This window comes from Falco peregrinus, chromosome 5 (assembly GCF_023634155.1).
Source record: "Falco peregrinus isolate bFalPer1 chromosome 5, bFalPer1.pri, whole genome shotgun sequence".
Lineage (NCBI taxonomy): Eukaryota > Metazoa > Chordata > Aves > Falconiformes > Falconidae > Falco > Falco peregrinus.
The window spans coordinates 90,157,876-90,176,708 of NC_073725.1; the positions used below are offsets into that span (position 1 = coordinate 90,157,876).

The 18,833-nt window shown below is 51.6% G+C and overlaps 2 long non-coding RNA genes across 2 annotated transcripts in view; both read right to left on the reverse strand.

Annotated features, from left to right (window-relative positions):
- LOC129784576 (uncharacterized) overlaps positions 1–4,591 on the reverse strand; it is a 62,869-nt gene extending 58,278 nt beyond the window's left edge. The window contains exon 1 of the long non-coding RNA XR_008747461.1: positions 4,495–4,591. This is a non-coding gene — a long non-coding RNA (uncharacterized LOC129784576). The remainder of the gene's footprint in view (positions 1–4,494) is intronic.
- A 4,892-nt stretch (positions 4,592–9,483) lies between these two features.
- LOC114011020 (uncharacterized) overlaps positions 9,484–18,833 on the reverse strand; it is an 87,220-nt gene continuing 77,870 nt past the window's right edge. Inside the window, exons 4-5 of the long non-coding RNA XR_003552735.2 lie at positions 12,247–12,393; positions 9,484–10,793 (exon numbers count right to left, since the gene is read on the reverse strand). This is a non-coding gene — a long non-coding RNA (uncharacterized LOC114011020). The remainder of the gene's footprint in view (positions 10,794–12,246; positions 12,394–18,833) is intronic.

Genomic DNA, 18,833 nt, shown 5'->3' on the forward strand with positions numbered 1-18,833 from the left:
GCCCTGGATAAATTCCAGTTTTCACAACCACAAATCTTTTTAGAAAGCAAACATTTGATCTTCACTGCAGCATTTCTAGTAAGGAAGAGATCCTAGGTGCATTGCTCCAGTGCTTAATTACACTCACAGTTTCCATTGTGTAGCTTCTTTTAATCTGAACTTGTCTGTCTTCAGCTGCATCTAGTCTGGCAGATAAAGGTCTGTCTAACAACAGAGCTGTCTGCCATCAGAGCTCCATTCCCTACTTAAGTACTTACGGGCAGAAGTAAGTTGCTTCCGCAGCTTGCCTCTGACAGAAAGTACAGGATCTCCCTCCTGCAGGCTCTCACCTTACAGTATGATTTCATTCTCTGTAATCATCTTGCAGCTCTTCTCAACTCTCCTTAGATGTCTGCTTCCGCCTTAGCACAGCTAGCAGAACCAGACATGCTGCTCCAGCCTCACTGGTAGGAGACAACCTCTGACTCCTACCTATTCTCTACAGCATCTGTCCAGCCCAGCTGGAAGCACCCCTTCCCCCCTCCAGGGTCACCAGTTCCCAGCAAAGCTTTCTCCTCCCTTTATCAACATTCTGTAAGACTTGGTTTCTCATTTACATTCTCTTTACATTTTCATTTTCTTTCACTTGTTTACATTTCTCCTAAAATCCTTCCTCCCAAATGATATGCTTCATAATTATTTTCAATTTTGTGAAATTAGCCCTTTAAAAGCACCAAGTATTCAGCCACAGATGGATTTGGATTTTATTGTCTTTATACATAAGAAACATGTCTGAGTCACAACCCCCTGCATCAAAGCTACCTCAGAGGCTCAGTTCAGTGACCAGTCCTTCTCTGTCCAAAGGAGAGCTAATGCAGAACCCTTGGATGCCACTCCTGAGCCAGGGAACTATCATGTATGGGTTTTGGAAATGCCAAGGCCATTTTCATTATGGTAGCATGGGACCTCTAGCACACACCACTCCAAGCAAAATATCCCACGCAAACCCAGTCTTTTCTCCCTCTTGCTGTAGATTCACATGGACCTGATCCTTCTGCTCCATCACACGTTCTGTTTTTCACAGCAAACACCTGCTACCATCCCACCTCATGCTCTGCATACCAGGACATCCATTGCTGCATATCTGAGATCACTTGCTACTGAGTTATCAGCAGCAGAAGCATTGCTTCTGACAGAGACTGACCTTTCATCACCTTTGCCCCTGCCCCCCGCCATGTCTCCCAGAGACATGCAGCCCAACAGTTTTCTAGTTATAGGTTTTGAGCGTTAACTTTCCAGTTAACTTGCCCAGCAGGTCTCAGCAACAACAAATAGTTCAAATTGGCTCTCATAAATGAGCAGCTCTGAATCTTCTTGTTTATTACCCAAGCTCCTGGCACTGATGCATAGCAATTAAATAACTTTGTTAATATATCTTTACTAATTCCTTACTGCACAGACAGGGATGCCTTGAGATCTTATCACCCCTACTCACAGTCAGGGATTTATAAGCACATGGAGTGACTTAGATAAAGATATTCCAACTGGTGCATGAAATCATACCAAAGCTCTCCCCAGTACCCCCACAACAGGCTACTGCAGCTTTTGGGATAAAAACCCCACTGCTTCAGAAAAAGATGTTGCCCCTAGCTAGTTCTCTTTGAGAACCAAAGTTCCCTTCTAATCAAATTGTCATGCCAATGACTGTCTTTACCATCATTGTAATTAACCTTCTCATGCATAAAATGCAAATGATCAAAATGTTTCTCTTCTCCAGGGCTCTGTGTGACTCACACATCTGAAAGGAGCAATGGCTGGTCCATCCCTGCTGCTGGATACATCCATATCTTCTCCTGGCTCTAGCAGGACAGCCTTCTTGCATTCATCTCCGCATGCACTAGCTGATCACCAGCACCACCTAAGCATAATCTCTCCTGCTCTTCCTTTTATCTCTTCTTCGAGAAGGAAGGGGGTGGGGGGATGGGGGAGAAAAAAGAAAAAACCCACAACCCCTCATAAACAACACCTGCTGCCAATGAAGCCTGCAGAGTGGGCACAAGGCAGGTGAAGCCCAAGGGCTGTTCTGGGCCTGACCCAGGTGCAAGGGCACCCTGCTGATGGGTGCTACCCACTGTGCAGGGTTTGCTGGGGGGCAAAGCACTCCCCCCCTTTTGCCTCTGCGCTTCTGATAAAGCTCCCCTTTGGCGTGATACTCTGAGCCTTGCTTACCCAGATATCCCAAAGATTTTTGCTAGCTGATGCTGCTTTGCTTTCCCCTGGGAATGCTGTCTTCTGCGTGGGATGGTGGATAGCCACAGAGAGAACCACAGAGGAAGAGAGACAGAAACATGATTTCTTTTTTTGATCCCAGACCAAGGCACCAGCACTGCCACATGAGGTGGAGAAAATTAACTCTGAATCTGCCTAGTGAAAGCTCTTTGTTTCCAGGTGACATCTACCCAGAGGTCAGCCTACATGGTCAGCTTTCAGTTTTCGTGTCTGGAAAAGAAAACACACAAAATACTAGTGCTTTTCTCTGGCACCTAGCAACAGAACTCAGTGCTGTGAATAAAACCAGCCCAGAGCTCTGCAGGAAGTACAGGAGGAGGACAAGCCCTTGGGCTAATTTACAAGGAATGAAAACACTTTCTACACAATGTCCTGACACTGTGGCAGCCATTTTCTCTACACAAAACAAATCCAATATTTGTTGTTCTTTCAGCCAGGCTTTTCCTGCCCTAGAAACTGTTTTGAAGTGCTCTTAAGCATTCCCTGTGCTGCTAAATTACTTGTGGCTACTGAAGCACCCCCTGCACCAGGGACATTCAAGCGGAGGTCCCTGCCGAGCCGCCCAGGTGGGCCGGGGCCTGGCCAGGCCGCACACGAGGTGCACCCTGGTGGGGCCATGCAGCATGTGTCCTCTCCCAGAGCCTCGACAGCCACTCCTGGCCATGGCGAGCTCCAGCCATCAGGCCCTGCCATGCCGCCTCGGAGCGCCGGGCACACGGCCGCACCACTGCTGGCTCCCGGGGGTGCGGCGAGGCAGCACGTCACCCTCCCGTCGGGGAGAGGAGCCGGCCACAGGCTCACACCAGCTGCACGCTGCCCCTGGCCGGGGTCTCACAGGATGGGTCCCGGCTGGGGAGGCAGACCAGGGAGCTCCGGCTCCCCCCGCCAACCCAGCTGCCTGGCCCCTGCGCTCCTCTTCTCAGCAGGGCCTTGCAGGGAGTGAGGAGAGCACGAGGCCACATCTGCAGGAGGCAGCTGCCTTGCAAAGCCCTGAGAGCCACTGCTGTATCTCGTCAGACTCAGTTCTGGTGACCCGTTAAGAAAGGATCAAAAAAGCCCTTTCCTCACGTACCAGAAGGCAGCAGTTACCACCTGCACCAGGCTCCGAGCTGCAACACCAGACCAGCCTCAAGAGCACCCTCCAGCATCCCCCCCCCCCACCTCTCACAGCAGCTCGCGGCTCCCCTGAGCATCCCCAAGGAGCCAGGCACTCCCTGCACACCCACGCTTTGCTTCTTGGGCAAGGGATGACAAGGGATCGTCAGAGGCTGCGGGGCCCCGGCTCAGCAAGCTGACATCATGTGTCTGATGTTGCCAAACATGGATGAGCTGTTGCTAGAACAATCAATTTTTAAATATCTCTCTGCCTGTTACCCTCAGCCCTGCAGTAACTATAGTAACAGTGCTCCGGGCTCCCCCTCTTCAAAGACGCACAGCTGCGCCCAAGGCTGGGGGGGCTCTGGGGGCTGGGAGGGGGGCTGATGCCTCCTGGGCTCTGCCCTGGGATGCACTGCAGGTCACCTTGGAGCACCTCACCTTCCCTGCCCTAGTGGCACCATCCTGGGTTGCGGGCTGCCACCTCTGGGCGCTGGCACAGGCACTCTGCAGGCACCAGGCAGCTCCGGACCGCAAAGGAAGGGTTCCAACACCGTGGGAATAAGGAATCCCAGGGGAGGGGCTGTACTGACCAGACATGGGGCTTCCACAGGGCCCTACCCCAACCAAGGGCAGCTGGTGTGGCCCTGCAAAGCAGTTTTCCTCCGGCACACACAGCTTTTGTCAATAGCTCGAACAGCCCTGGCATCCTGGCAGAGCCCATGTGTCTCAGTCCCCGGGCGCAGGAGGAGCGTCACCAGGCAGGCACTGTGCAAGTGCCCCAGCCATCCCAAGCAGTGCTGCCACCGGCATGGATGCTCACAGGGAGACCGCGCTCGTCACAAGGTAGGAGTGAAGAGTAAACCACATTTATCTTGTTTGCTGAGCTGAATTAAAGGATCAAGCCATTGATACCAGGATCAGAAGCATGAAAAGAAGAAACAGTGAAGTGCACTGCCAGTACCAGACACTCAGGTCACTGCCAGCTGACCTCTGGGCTCCCCTCCGGCACGCACGGTGCTGTAGCAGCTGGTGCCCTTGCAGCAGACCTCTTTCCAGAGTGGGTGCAGAGACACAGCTCTCAGGACGCACTCTTGTCTGTTAAAAGCCCAGTTTGGATGGTGAGCTCACCCTCAAAGCGCTGCTTGCACACAGCCTGGTCCGGAGTGCAGCATCCCACCACCTGTACAGCAGGAACGCATCTCCCTGGTAGTGTGCGAGAGGGCCCACTCCTGGAACCCCCACCCCAGCAGGAAATACGTCACGCTATGGTCTATGTCACCCAGCACACATGTAAGAGTACAGAATCTGTCCTTAGGCTTCTGAGGGGATGTTTACCTTGTTTCTCTCCCTACCTCCACTCTGCTCAGTAAAAATGCAAATGAAGTGTTGTCATTAAGTTCACTCTTTCTGCAATGCAAATGATGTGTGTGTTCCCTCTGTACCCACCTGCCTCCCAGATTTAGGAGGTGGAGAACAAGGAGGGAGGTGGGTTGGCTGAATTGCAACCATAATTGGGCTCCTCCTCAGACAACATACACTGTGAATTTTTCAAAATCATATAAATCATGTAGTATCAATTATTCAATCATTCTGCTAATCCCAAGGCTTCCAGAAGACCTCTAGCTTTGTAAAATAGCTATACATGAAGTATCAATTATTGACAGCCTTGCCACCAGAGGATTAACACCCAAGAACATATCCCTTCTGAATGCAAGTGGAGCATGCAGTGCTCCCCAGGGAGGTATTACCTCTACTAGTCAAAGTGCTCTTGGAGAGGCTTCATCACACCAAATTCCATCACAGCATTTTATAAATCCTGTATTATTAGAGGCATTTATCCTGCAAACAACTTTGCAATATAATTCCTAGGGTGTTGGGTTTTTTTTTTCCTGACAATACCAAGGTCCATATAACCAAGGTCCATAAACTTAAGAGCTTAACACAGGGAGCATATTTGACAATTATGTATGCAGACAATTTCTGGAGTGTCTCATGGGATTAGCCTCTCTGCATACACACACTGTATCAAGCAGGGTCACATCTTTTGCACACAGTGGAAGCTGGGAGGGGGCAGCCCATATCACACATGAGGGTAACCATGTGCTCTGCCAGCCTTGTTTCCCTTCCCCCGGCACAAAAACAGACAGCTGTATCCTCCATCTGAGCGGAGCAGGGGGTCAAACTTCAGTCTTCTCCCATAGATTTTCCACATGCTGCTGGGCATCCTGCTTACAAAGGGCAATTTGTCTGGCAGCTATCCCTTCCCAGGCAGGGATGCCCTCCTGGCCCTCTGCTGCTGTCGGGGTGCTTTGACGCAGAGGCAGCCCTGCAGCTGGGCATGCACCTTCCCCAGCGCAGGGTGCAGGGCAGAGGGGCTCAGGCAGATGCTTGCCACTCGCAATTCCGAAAGTGTTTGATGCAGCTGCTGCAGGCTGCGAAAAGCCAGGAGCCTGCCAGCACCATGCGGAGGGTTTGGATGCCTCCCACAGGCAGAAGGGGCAGAGAGAGTTAATTAAAATGCACTGAGCAAGTGTAAAGTTTTATTACAAGACACAAAGGTAGGCTGGTTTCTTTCTCCAGCAGACAGATCTGCATAATCCAGCCCGGGCTCCTGCAGCTGCACTGCGTTGTGCATGCTGCTGCCACTGATATTGTTTTCATCTATTTTATTGAAAAAACACTATCCAAGGTTTAAGCTGCATAACAAGCCCTGCTGCGCAGTAATGTCTTTGCTTTCTTTCTGCAGACAAATCTAACTGGAAACTCCCAGGTAGTAAGTGACCATCCTGCAGACAGGCATGCCCATCTTCTGCCACCGCCTCTTCTGCAAAACTGAGAAACCTCAGGAGCCAACAGCGTGATGGCAGGAAGAGGATTCCAGCTCCACAGCAGGCTGCAGTTATACCCCATGCTCCCAAGCCATGCCAGCACTATTAGCTGAGCACAGGAGAGTTGCCAGCAGGGGTGAGGCACGCACATCTCTCCTGCACGGGCGACTGGATACCATGCCGTGGTGGCAAGTACCAATTCCCACAGGGAAACGAGCTGCACGTGAGTCCCAGATGAGACGGAGCCAAAAAACCCCATCAGTACCAGCAGGCTGCGACCTGCTCCAGCCCAGCCAGGCATGGGAGCTGGTGCGCGCCAGAGGGCTGGCTGGTAGCCCCAGTGCTGTCCCTCTGTCCTGGCCAGGGTGGGTTGCAGGGTTACCTTCCAGCAGGAAGCAAATGCCAGGTGGGAGGATCAGAGGGCACTGGCAGGAGAGGGAGCAACTCAAGCTCTGGGAGCGTGAGCAGCGTGGACTTCAGGGCAATGCTCAGCCCTGAACTCTGCTGGTGCCGTTACTGCCAAGCAGGGAGGAGAGGAGCAGCGGGAAGCAGGATTGTGTAGGATCCCACTCTGGCAGGATGGAAGATTGCATAGAGGGGGAAGGAGGCAGTGCTGCCTCATTAATCATGATAAAGAACAGGCTTAAAGAGAACCTGGCTTTCAGCATAGTAATTAATGAGCTCTTTAATTTTAGGCTGTAACATCCAAACTACCCCATTAGGCAAAGAGCAGCTCAGAGTGTCCTTCCATGTGATGTCAGGGAGATGCATGGGGAGCTCTGGAGTGCAGAGCACACGGGACTTCTGCAGCACTAGAGGTGCTCTAGATCACAGTCTCAGCATGTCAGAGATTTAAAGCCCTCCTTACCAGGTCAGCCATTCTGCTGGCCTGGAGGAAGCCAGGGATGCCCCGTGCCTTCCCGCATTGAGCTGCCAGCCTGCCCTGTCCTTCTGCAGGGGCTCGGAGTCCATGCCTCAGGGGAGCACTGGGCTGCAGGGATCAAGATGGGTGTGCTGGACCAAGGAGGCAACGGTCCTCAGGCAGAGCTCCATGGCATCTGCATTGCTCAGAAGGAAGGATGCTAGCCCTACATCTGAGGACAGCCCAGAAGACGTGTATGGCACAGGGGACTGAGCATCTACACATACAACCTGCATGTCAGCTGGTGGCACGGCTGAGCCCAGGAAGCCTCCCAAACCTTAGGTGGTGGCAGGGATTGTGGCAGACGGGGGAGTGTTCAGGATCAGTGCTCCCACTGCAGCTCATTTCCCCACAAAAGCATTCGCAAAGATCTTTCTGGTTCCCTGGTTGAAACCCAGCCCAATCTGCCCTATTCTGGAGTGTGAATACACTGTGTATGTGAACTGGAGATTTGTCCCACATATTTTCCTCAAAGACTGTATGTCTTTTCTTTTCTTTTTCTTTTTCTTTTTTTTTTTTAATAATGCCAGTCATAAATGTCACGTGTCGGAGCCCAGATCTCATTATTGTGAGCAGAGAAATGTATGCCATGCAATAAATTCTTTTGTGGGAAATAACCCTGGTGACTAGAGGAATTTATGAATTTATTACTCTTTGTAGGAGCCTTTCCTCCTATGACTTAAGGAGAGATCTATCATCCTACAGAAGACCTTGCTGGTTCTCTGTTTGGAAACCTTTATAAAGCTTTATGTCACATTCCCTGCCTTCATGTCCTAAGGATGCATTCCACATGAATCATTCATTATAAACAAGGCATTCTGAAACCAGGCATCAGCAGGTCAGCACCACCGGGGCCAGCTGTGCCAACATTGCTCCTGCATGGACCTCCTGCTGTGGCTGTGGCAGGGTGACTCAGTTGTTCACCAAGGCTCCTCCCTCCCCTGGTGCTCACAACTGCTGCACTTGGGACAACTGAGAGGTGGCAAGAGCCCTCGGCAGGGCAGCACCCGCACAGACCGGCCACGCCAGCGGGACCGATCTGGGCAGCCCCAAGCACATTTCCCAGGTAAGCACGGCCCTGCACCTCCAGGCCCTCTGTGTGATGCTCCCAGAGACTCACTTAGGACAAAGCCAAAAACCATAGAAAATCTCACTTCTTGCTGCAAGGAATCTTTGGCAGTAGCAATGGCCGTGGGAAAGGGTCACACAACCCCTGTCTTGTCACACCGTAAGCTGAGGACCAGTAGACCTGCCGTGCTTCACCATCTATCCACCCTGAGCAGCCTGAGGAGCAGAGCTCAGCGGCAGCCACAGCCATTCTTCAGCACCTACCGGCTCCGGAGAGCAAGCCCCTGGAATAACGCAAACAGCATCGTCCCTGTCCCTTCCCCTAGCACCTCTGGCCCGCACGCTGCCTTGTCCTGTGCCCTCCGGCGCGGCTGCTCGCCACCTGCCAGACCCGCTTGCTGGAGGAAAGCTGGGTGTGCTCCGCTCTTCCAGCACGGCACAACAGCACGGGCTGCCCAGGCCCGCCGGGCAGTTGCCCAGCCCAAGGAGCACAACCCAGACGCCAGAGCCTGCAGGCGAACCCCCGTGTGCTGCAAGGCACCGTGCCCACCGCGGGGCTGCCCCTGCCCGGCGTGGAGGGCTGTGGCGTTGCCAGTGCCACACCTGGAGCGGGGTCCCTGCACCCTCTCCAGGTGCCCCGGGGGCTGGGCTGTGCAGCTGGGAGCGGGCTCAGGTTGCCTCCCTGCACCCACTGAGGTGGCACCATCCCAGAAAGATGGGACTTCTGGCAGAAATTACATACTTTTGATCTTCTAGGTATATCATTTGCTTTCTGGGGACACATGGCTCACTTCCTGAGCAGGGACTGAAGACACCAGCGCTGGCTCTGCACCCCACCCAGTGCATTGGGCCATCACGGCATGCACTAACGGAGCTTCACGCCACCCCAGTGCCAGCCTTGGGCAGTGCCGCAGCCTCCTCTCCCTCCCAAAGCCAGCAGCTGCAGCATCACAGGGCACAACAGAGGTGGCTTTGCCCCCGGGCTCAGGGGAGCAGGCTGAAACCAGCTGGCATGCCTCGCCTGGGAGCTGCCCCGCGGAGAGGCCACAGGCCCCCTTCTCCCGCCCGAGCATTAAACGATCTCCCAGCTTCGTGGCAAACGGGCGAGCATGCCGTGGCGGTGGCGAGATGGGAATGGCAAATGTGGAACATCAGAGGAGTAAATTGCGTCAGTTCAGCTCCAGATAGCGCATTGGAGCGAGAACGCTCCTGGCAGGACACCGCCTCGGTGCACAGGTATGGGTGCGTGATTGCTTAATGACAGAGCCGCTGTAAAATTATGCCTTGTTATCTCATTGTCAATTTTACTTTAATATACATTTGGAATACACAGAATACAAACCTTTTCTGTAAGATTACAAAATGCTCGAGCACTTCTGCAATTTGGATGGCAGGGGATCAATTATTTGGGCATGGTTTTGCATATAATGGTCTGCAACAGATTGTAAAGTTTCTCAGTTAGCGAAGCAATTATGAATACTGAATACAAACTAATGGCTAGAGAGTGGTGGAATGGGGCCATCTGGACTCGGAGGCATGCTTCTGGCTACGAGGGGAAGGAGTGCAGGGAGGGGACTCCTTCAGCCGAATGCCCTAAGTACTTGGATAAGTGTGTGATCTCCTGCTATAGCAGGAAAGATGTGGTGTAAGAAACAGTGTCCAAGAACAAAAATAAACATAAACATAAATACAAACACAAATGTAAAAATAAGAAAGAGAGAGAAGTGTCAGAAATTGTTTTGCCAAGACAGAAGTTCAGACTTCACTTCAACGTGATTACTGTTTATTTCAGAAGACCAGATCACCTCATTGGTTTAATGATTCAAAACACATTATTTTTAAAAATCCTTGAAAGCTTTCACAAACAGACTCCTATCTAGCCAAGCCCAGCTGGCAAAGCTCCTGGGTGTGAGGACAGATTTGTTTATCATTTCTCAACAATGAATATTCAGGTTTATTTTGTTGGAAAAGGAAGTAAACCAGGGTTTTGACAATCCAAAGGGGCAACCATTGCCCTAAAACAACAGAGCCGAGAGGGATTGCTGTGAAGGGCTCCAGCAGCTGCCTCCTTTACAGCATCCCCAACACAGGGCTCAGACGTGCCGTCCCCAGGCTGTCTCTGGCTGACCGGTCCCGGGCTCCCCAGCACATCGAGAACCCCATCTTGCTCCCCACCACTGTGCCCATGGTCTTGTGCCACCTGCCAACAGCAGCATGCAGACGCACCAGTCTTGCGTTTCTCTGCAGTGTTTCAGCACCATCACGCCCACGTCTGAGCCCGGCACAACTGGAAGCATCTCTGCGTGAGAGCCCTCGCAGATCCAAGTAGCCTCGGGTGCAGGAGCACTGTCCCGCTCCCCAGGGCTGTCCGTGCTGCCTGAGCGGCCCTGCTCTGCACACAGCCACAGGAGTTGGAGCTACAGGCTTTATTTCTCGCATTTTTCAATCCATTCATAAAAAATGCATGTGGGATGAAAGGTTTTACACAGCAAACAGAACTGAGATTTAAGGCTACAAATGTCAGATTTCACAACGCTCCGTCCATAAAACTGCTCGGAAGAAAGTCACATCACCAGCAGCATGGACAGGGGGATGGAACCACAGATGTCCTAAAAGTAAATGAAAATGACATTAGGAGTTATTTTTCTCCTACTTTTAAAAATCAGCCTAGCAGGAACATCAAAGTAATCCATGAGTCTGGTCATTCCTGTAACACATTGGTATAAATCAAAAACAAAACTGTGGTCGAGTCAGGTAGAAAATCATCTTCTAGAGACATCCAACTGAGCTCAGCAAAGGAGAAAAGGCTGACACAACATCTTTAAACATTTTTAATTACCCTGTCAAACTGACAATTATAGAGCTAATTATTAGAAAGACAATACCAGATATACTGAATAGCACATCAACAGTGTTTTTATGTAATTATGCAATTTAATGAATTGAAGGCTACAGTAATGGGCTATATCTGGTTAATTAGGGACTCCCTTTCTGCTAATAATGCCATTTATTTTCAACTCACTGTATTTGTTTTTTCTGTAAAACCAGGCATATTTCCACAGATGATGAAAGATTCTTCACAGCAGCTCCTATGCCCCTTCCATTATTTATGGTATGCAGGATTTTTCATTGGGGTGGACAATGAACTCCAGCTAGCTTCTCTTTCATTTCCAGCTTTGCCGTATTCCCTAGGGGTTAATTACATCCCTGGGCCGGGATCCTGCCGCTTCGCTTCACTGTGGTTGGCATCCAGCCTATCCAAAGCCACTCAGCACCCTGGGAATGGCATCCTCCTCTGAGCCCCCACCCCAAACCCAGCCCAGTGCTGGGGTGCAGGTGGAGGGACAGAGCCCTGCCCAGGCCACGAGGTCCCCAGGGGCCCCTGGGCAGGTCGAGGCTGCCTGTGTCTGGGGCTCTTGCAGGTTGGGGGTGGGGGGCAGTAAGTGATTCCCAGGTGACCCCTGCTCAGCAGCACCCCTCAGACCCTGCACCCCCACCTGCCACAGCACCCCCAGCTCAACCAGCCCCCAGCCCCGCTCCTGCAGCCACTGGGCAACGTGCCCCATACAGCTGGTGGGGCTGCTCGGCTGGCACAAGCCACAGGAAGAAAAATAAATAATTTAAACATTTTCCCTTGAAGATAAGTTTTTGGAAGTTTTGAAGCCTCCTAATTCCTCATTGTTGAATGAAAATTGTCTGATAAATTATTGATTGTATTTTAAATGTACCCACAGAAACCATTTTAATTCTTCTTTTTTCTGTTCGGAAATAATTAACCTCCTCTAATTTTTTTAATCACTTGAAGATATTTCCCGTTAATTGTTACCTGGAGGGGAGGGGCCCTGCCTGCCACACAAGCCCACCATCTTCGGGAGAATCCAAAAGGAGGAATCAGCTGTGGGAAACCTCATGGCCACACTCCACTGCTGAGCTAAACCCCCATATCCCAGCTTCCCACAGCGTTCCCTGAGGGGGATCTGCCACGCCAGCCTGTCCCCGAGGAGAAGAGGCTCTAAGGAAGAGGGCTGGTCCCCTTATTTCTATGGTTCAGCTTGTGCTCACAACACCTCCATCCATCCACAGGTCCTTACCCCTGAGGCCATTCTGCATCACCTTGCATCCCATTTTCCTCCCCAAAAGCAGGGCTGTCCAGCACCAGGGCAGACCCCGAGCCCCACGGCTGGAGAGGTGCCAGTGGTGTCACTGAAACTGGGAATAAGAAAACTGCTTAACATCAATGTAGCACGAAGAAGCTGGCATTCCTTTATTACAGCACTGGATGCATGAGGGATCACTCCGCCTAACGTGCATGCCATACGTTACATTCAGGCAAGATTATATAGACCATACATATGTTTATGCATTACATTACTCAGAAGAGTCATACACATTCATTCATTTCCTAAGGATAGGTGGTGCTATGTTAATGAAGTGTTGTGCATGCTCCTTACAGGTATTTAAGAAAACTTCTGGGGGTCTCAAACAACAGCCGGTTCCCTAGTAACAGCTGACTGAGAACTGAACCTCAATTATCTTTCCCTGTACGGACTTGTCTTGACCACAGGTCAACTTCTTTCAGCAAGTTTGGTTTCAGATCTGGCTTCGCAAGAAGATTTTTTGGTTTAGTTCCTTCTGGAATTCTTGATTAACCTTCCCTTAACAATACAATGTTGTGGAACAACTGTTTGATGGTAATGATCCATTATGCTGAAACAAACAGTACGTGGTGCCAGCAGGAGCTGGGCAGGTCAGGCAGCCATGCTGCGAGCACAGCAGAAGCGATGGGGAGCAGCTGGCAGAAGCCAACCCTCCCCCCCTGCAGAGCCCCTAAACACGGGCAGGCTGGGGATGATGGGCAGAGGAGCCTGCTGGGACCAGAGCAGAGTGGAAATGGGTCTCTCCTGTGCTGAAGCAAACTGTCGGCCCCATCACTGCTGGCTGGGCTCTGCTTTACCCATCCCCAGTGCACAATTGTTCGCTTACACCCTGCGCAGGAACCAGGTTGCCTCTCTCGGTCACCTGCTCCTCCACAGCTGGCTGGGATATGCCAAGCAGACCCAGCCTGGCTGTTCAGGAGTACAAATGAGAAGCACCGGGAACATAATTCTTGGCATAAATGTGAGCTGGAATGTGCAGCCTGCAGTCTGTGATAACCTCTGGTAGCCTGCTCTAGTGGGGAGCACAATGCAGCAGTAAAGGAAAACACAAGAGGAAAATACTGCTAAAAATCCTTGTAACACTGAAGCAGGAAAAAGGAAAGCTACACTATCTTAGTAACCCTGTCCCTAACCAGAACAGCAACAGTAAGGGCAGTGCAGGAGTCCTCCTGAGTCCTAGCTCAGCTCCAGTCAATGATTGTTGCCTGAATGACCCATGGGAAGGGGAATTTGTGCTGAGAGATGTCCCCAGGCTGGGAGGGCACCAGGTCATAGCACGGCCCATCAGCCGCTCCCCATTACCCAGCCACTGATGCTCAGACATTCAGCACTGAGGGCTGGCCCCAGCCAGTTGGACCAACACACCACAACAAACAACACTTAGGATCAACAAGCAGCTCTACGGGGAGTCACCTATGGGATGGGACATGTACTCCTGAATACACATCAGAGCAGGATGGACCACTGCCCTTGGCATGGAGGGGACACTGTGCACACAGAGTGAGGCAGCCTGTGAAGACACTAACTGCCCTTGCAGGCTTGTTGCAGAACGTGGAATCTGACTAAGAGCACCACTGAGGATGGATGTGCTGTAAAAAATGTGGGCCAGGAAAAGACAGCAGTGGTGGAGACCAGGACCAGGAAAAAGTGAGATCTGGAGAAGGTATTCCTTAAGGACAAGAGAAGGTAAATTAGATGCCAAGAACAAAAAAGATGCATCTGGGACAGCAGCTCTTGATGGATAGAAAATAGCTTAAAAATTGAACTTGCCCCATCACTTCTGCAGGGTAAGTCATTGAGCCACATCTGCCACCCCTTGCTCTCCTGCAGATGCACAGCAGTGGGAGCTGCAGCTGACACACCACCCATGACTAAGGAGCAGCTGGTGCTGAGCGCTCTCCTCTGGCTGTGCACAGGAGACACCTATCACAGCTGAAGGGCCCCAAATAGACACCAATACAAGCTAAATTTGGGCAATATTGTTGCCCACCTTGACTAAGTGGGCAACAGAAACTCAGTTATGGGGCTGGGAAAAGCTGCCGACAAAGGGCGTGCTTGGATCACAGGGCAAAATTGCAGTGCCGCTCACTGCAAGGGACACAGCGACCCACCAAAGATGGGTTTGAAAATGCGGGTGGTGAAGCTTCTGCTGTCATCTCTGAGTCAGACAGTCACTGCCTCCACAGGTTATTACAGGCACTGCTTTATGCGCTGCCCAACTCCGAGGGGAAAGCTCAGCTCCCGGGTTTTCACCTCTCCTTAAGGCAGAGGTGCACCTGCACAGACAGGGACTGTGATGCTGACAGTCAGCCCACACACACCATCTGCCAGTCTAAACCACCCCTGCTCTTTTGCTTTTGTCTCAGTAGCTCATTTAACTCTTGCTATGGAATGGGTTGGCAGATCCCAAAACATAGATAAAAATAGTAGTGTTTCACCCCAGCAGCAGTGGGAAATGTCATAGTAATGCATCAGCTTGCTCAGGTTCTGGGGACACTTGGGTCCTTTCAATGCAGCTGCCAGTATGTATTTAAAGCAGGTCATACTATTGAGCTAAAAAGGCGAAGATGCCAAATTAACTTTTCTAGTGGCCACAGACACAAAGAACGTGAAGTGAATGGGATGAAGGAAAAGTCTCTTTCTGTACGGAGTGTCAGTAGAACTTGCCGCCTGTGCAAAAGCCTGGTGCCCCACAAGCTGGGTGGTGTGGGCCAGCTCCCCACTCAGGGCCAGGTCCTCCCAGGGTATGGCAGGCAGTCCCCCTTCTACAAAGCGCTGTAAGATCTGACAAATGAAAGCATAAAATCCATTTTATCTGATTTCCATTTTACTGGCATTAACGGCACAAATATTTGGCAGGTGACTTCCTTGCCGAGTTTTACTAGCTTTGCCTACATGCACACCCAAACATGCTAAAGGACTCGCCATCTAAGTGAAAGCTGTTGTTAGGAAGGAAGAAATTCAATAACGTACTTGTAAATTAATAAAATCCTGGCAATTGTGAAAACATCCTGGGCTTTTGTTGGCCTGGAGATTTATTCAGTCCTGCTGGCTTCCCAGCTGAGGCAGAAAAGATCATAAAGCTGCCAAGAGAAGTGCCTCTGCAAAATGTTCCAGGCTTAGCTATAACATTCCTCTACCTGCTGGCACAACAGCCAAGGTGCCCCAAAAAGGCTGCTCAGTGGCATTAATGCTGATGAGAGTTGACCATTCTGCAGTTTGGATTTGGTTTGGGGGCATCTTTTAAAGCTTCATTCTTTCTAGGAATATAATAAGCCTCACACTGTGTTACGTGCCCATCAAAATCAGCACGGTCCATGAGAGAGTGCTGGGAAAGCTGTTACAGGGATCTGGGCTGTGCACCAGCTCCTGTCTGCAGCCACTCCAGGCTCCGCGCTGTGCTGGTTCACTGCTCGCTCAGGCAGCAGGAGCTTTTGTAAAGCACTTCCAGGACACACCTGCCTCACCCCTGAGCAGCCATTTGGCTCCTGGTTTCACTTCAGGTTGCATCTTCAGACACCCGTGTGAGCTGGGACCGCTGGCAGTATCCCACTTCCCTACCATCAGCCCTGCGTCGGACATAAGGGAGTGATGGAGACTTGGCCAAACAAAGCTGCTTCTCTGAGCTGCCCCATCCCAGCTGTGTACAAGAACCCTTCATAAGTTTAGGCAGAATAAAGCATTTTATCTTTGAAGACACATCAGCATGACAGTCAGACCATGAGGAGGGTAATGGGGTCAGTCAGGCACCCATGCTGCTGTGGTACACCAGTGCCTCCATGGCAATGGGGTCCAGGAGCAAAAGCTGCCCCCAGCCATCTCTCCAAGGACTGCCGGCAGCGATTGCAGCTTCCCTGAGAAGAGCCTCTGCTGAGTTGCAACGGCAACAGCATGAGGATAAGCAATGCCCCGTGCCCCATTAAGAGCAGGGGCACACAGGGCAGGGAGACCAGCCTGACCCCTGCAGCGCTGGGAGCTCACAGCCAGGGCAGGCAGGGAAGGCAACTGTTGAGCTCTGCCAGAGCACAGCAGCAGCAGGAGCGGCTGTCTGAAGTGACATCCGCATTCTTGCTCCCACCTGTTAAACAGGCCACACACAGATCTCTTGCCCTCACTCCCCCAGTGGGGCTTTGAGACAGCAGAACATTTTGCTCCTGCGGTATGAGTCAAATGCATTAACTCCAACCCTCCAGGGAGTCTCAGCACTGTACCTACCTCTGCCACTTCCCCTGGGTCAGCAGCTGATCCAACATTTTTCTGACTATCTGTCAAGGCAGCAGAATTCACAGCATTTTCCTTGGGTTTATAAATGCTCCAGAGCCCTGAGCTCAGGCACAGGAGCTCCATGCCCTCTATGAGCAGCATCATTACAGGATGGACCCCAGCTGAGCTGCCAGGGCTGCCGGTGGGATCTCTGCCATGCAGACTTGCAGCCCACATCCCAACAGACGAGAACCCTGCTGCCCTGCCCCACGCTAGGCTGGCTCTGCAGGCTCCCCGCTTTGATGAAACAACACATGGCTCTGCTCCTGCAAAGCTGAGCACATCCACCAGCACAAATGCAATGTGCCCAGCTCTACTGGCAAGAAACCCCCATCAATAACTGGCAGCACAGGCCACTAGCACGGGATGCCTGGCCTTCACAGGTGCAGCAACGAGGCTGCGTCCAGCGACTGGAAAGGGCTGAGCAGCGAGAGGACACTGGGGCTGCAGTCAGACTTTGCCAAATATTTAATAGAAAAATGATCCAGAACCAGCACTTCTGAGGAGCAGCAGCATTTCATTTTCATCGGGGAATGCTCAGCTAGCTGATTTTATGACAGTATGTCTTTTTTATATATATATATAAAATTTGTGAGTGAATTTAGTGCTTGTGAAACCAAAGGCGTAATAGCACTGGCCAGAGCCAAGGATAAGGTGGGAAGATAGGCCAGCGTCTCGTGGCCATGAGGCAGCTCAGCACTGTGTGCAGTACCACTAGTACCACACTCAGGAAAGCAGCTGCCCTGCTCTTCCAGCTCTCCAGAGCAGGTACCAGGCACTTCCTGGAGCTCAAGTGCTCGGTCTGTCAGGAGGAAAATCTCCACCAGTCTCCATGTGATAGTCATGAAAGGAGAAGTTGCTTGCGCAAGTCCTCCTGCAGTGCAAGTGATACATACAAAGCTTCATGCAGCTCTGCCTGCAGATATTTATACTGGTTGTCTCCAGAGCGGTTACCCAAAATGTCCCAAGAGGCAACAGAAAGGAAAGAAGTAACTTGTTTAATTTCCCTCCAAGGCAGGCTATAAGAAGAATTGAGCTTCTCCCCCTCCTGCACAGAAGAGTGCCTTCCCTGCTGCGGTTTCTGTCCTCCAACTGCTCCTCATTTCCAGGGTGGTCCAGTACTGGGGAGCCCTGGGAAACATCTCAGGCACACCATTGTTTCCCTCAGCATTGCTCCCTGCTTCCAGCTCTGTCCTCAGTCTCCACTGTCTTTGGATACATTAATGCCAAACTGTCTGCGAAACTGCCCAGGCCTCCTGTAACACTGTCTGTACAAACAGTAATGACCACGTTGATGCAACATTTCCTCTGTATGAAAATGCACTGCCTCAGCCCGGGGCCCCCACCGCTCTTGGTTAACTCAGCTTGTCTCCTGCGTTCTTCCACTGCCTTATCAGCTGTGCTAAGGCTTGGTCTTCGTCTCTCTTCATCTCCCTTTCATGCAATGACACAGGCAGATCTTTTTTCCAATCATTTACACATTTTTGCTACTTACAGTCTAAGATTTTCTGGCTGATAACAAAAGGGTCATCAGGAGGGACATCCCCATCACTTTGCTCAATTGACTGCCTCTTGCATCTGCTGGGCTTTTGAATATCTAGGGTGCACTCGGCTCTGGCAGGTCTTTGGCAGGAGGTCAGATTGGATAAGCAGGGATCCGAGCTCAGTTTCCATCTAGTGATCCACCATCCATTAGCTAGCCGTACAGGCTGAGTGGGACTGCACAGAGCCCACAGGGGAAGGCAAGGGGCCAGCAGAGCTGTGAGGGCAAGACAGTCATGGCACAGCAAGGCAGAAGCTGCTCAGGCACAAAAGCAGTACCGGTCTACAGCAAACATCCACTTTTCTCCCATGCCACCATCCCATCGTCCCTGGATCACAACCCCCTGGTGCCAGAAGGATACTGGTGTGCTGGGAGGCACACACAGAGAGGATAAGGGGGGACCGCGGTGCTGACCCTTAAAAAAGCAAAAGCCCACCTCTCTGCTTGTTCTGCAAGCCAAGGGGAGGGAGAGATAGAAAGCAGGGTGGAACCTCAGGCTTCAGGAAAACAGCCCTGGAACTGCCCCAGAGCCAGGGCAAGAGCGGAGAGGCACGGCCAGAGCAGAGCGCAGCACTGGACCACAGGGCTGGTCTGCTGGCACAGCACAGCCCAGTCCCATCCCCGTCCATCACCGGCTCCCCTTTGCCAACGCTGCTCAGCACCAGGTGCCACGCAGCCGTGACCCG